Raw genomic sequence first — 1,849 nt, forward strand, 5'->3', positions numbered from 1 at the left:
ATAATAATTATATAATAACCTCATTAAATAAAAGTAATGATGTTTTTTGGCATGACTTGTACTTAATCTCCCATGATCAGTGTTTCCTTCTCCAAGTCCTTGTCACTTTTTATATATTCTGTTCTGGAGTTTTGCCTATGATATTGCTTATTATTTTATTTTATGTCATGTCTTGTCTTTTCATGTCATGTCATTTCATACGGGGTCTCAATCTGTAACCCAGGCTAGAGTGCAGTGGTGTGATCACAGCTCACTGCAGCCTCGAATTCCTAGGCTCACGTGATCCTCCCACCTTAGCCTCCCAAGTAGCTGGGACTGCCGCGTGCTCCACCACACCTGGCTAATTTTTTTTTTTTTTTTTTTGAGGCAAGGTCTTGTTCAGTTGCCCAGGCTAGAATGTAGTAGTGTCATCATAGCTTACTGCAGCCTCCAACTCCTGGCCTTAAGCAATCCTCCTGCCTCAGCCTCCTGAGGCTATAGGACTATAGGTGTGCACCACCACACCTGGCTAATTGTTTTAAAAATTTTTTGTAGAGATAGGGTCTCACTATTGCCCATATATAATGGCTGCACAATGCCCATCTAGTGCAGTTTTCAGACTACAGGTCATAATCCAATAGTGGGTCAGGAAATCAGTTTAGTGGGGCTCTACAAGCTTTAATAGCAGAGAGCATCATACATAGTAAAAGTAAGTAATATAAAGTGAACATTTTCTTATTTTACCAAATATTCTTCTACAGCGGTGATTCTCAGTCTGGGGGCAATTTTTCTTGCGTGTAGGTTGTTCAGGGTGACTACTCTGTGCTTCCCAAACTTGAGTCATTCTTACCTACCTTTATGATTTTTTTTTGCCATAACCATGTACTGCATATACTTTTATTTATCTTTAAATTGGCTTTGTAAAAACTTCTTATTTTGAAATAATTTTAGACTTACAGAAAAGTCGCAAAGACAGTACAAGTTCCTCTAATCTCTTATAACTATGGTATAGTTATCAAAACTAACAGATTAATATTGGCACAGTGTAAACTGCAGACTTAATTTGGAGTTCACCCGTTTTTCCCATTAAACTCCTTTGCTATTCCAGGGTCTAATCCAGGATCCCACATTGCATTTAGTTGTTGTGTCTCCTTAGTCTCCTCCAATCTGTGACAATTCATCAGTCTGTCCTTTTATGACCTTGACACTTTTAAGGAGTGCTTGTCAGGTATTTTGTAAAATGTCCCTCAAGTCGGGTTTGCTTGATGTTTTCTTGTGATTATATTGAGGTCATGTGTTTTTGGAAAGAGCACCACAGAGGTGAAATGCCCCCCTTCTTAGTGCATCATATCAGGGGCACGTGATGCCAATATGTTGTCTACTTGTAGTGTTAATGTTGATCACTTGATTAAGATCTGCCACTTTCTCCACTGTCAAGTTAACCATTTCTGCTTTTGTGATTAATAAATATTTTGGGAGAGAGATTTTGAAGCTATGCAAATATCCTGTCCCTCCTTAAACTTTTACCTACTACAAAACAAAACTAAAAGCAAACAAAAAACATACTTTCTTTAGTATTGGTCTCATCAATGAGATCAGTGATAATCAAGTTAATAGCTGGTTGTCTTTGTTCTTATGTACATTAAGATAAATATAGAAGTATTAAAATTAAAAAAAAATGTTTGTTGAGGGCAGGTGCAGTAGCTCATGCCTGTAATCCTAGCACTCTGGGAGGCTGAGATGGGAGGATCACTTGAGGTCAGGAGTTGAGACCAGCCTGAGCAAGAGCAAGAACCCGTCTCTACTAAAAATAGAAAAAATTAGCCAGGAGTGGTGGCACATGCCTGTAGTCCCTGCTACTCGGGAGGCT

This window comes from Propithecus coquereli, unplaced genomic scaffold (genome assembly GCF_000956105.1).
Source record: "Propithecus coquereli isolate 6110/MARCELLA unplaced genomic scaffold, Pcoq_1.0 Scaffold44, whole genome shotgun sequence".
Classification (NCBI taxonomy): Eukaryota; Metazoa; Chordata; class Mammalia; order Primates; family Indriidae; genus Propithecus; species Propithecus coquereli.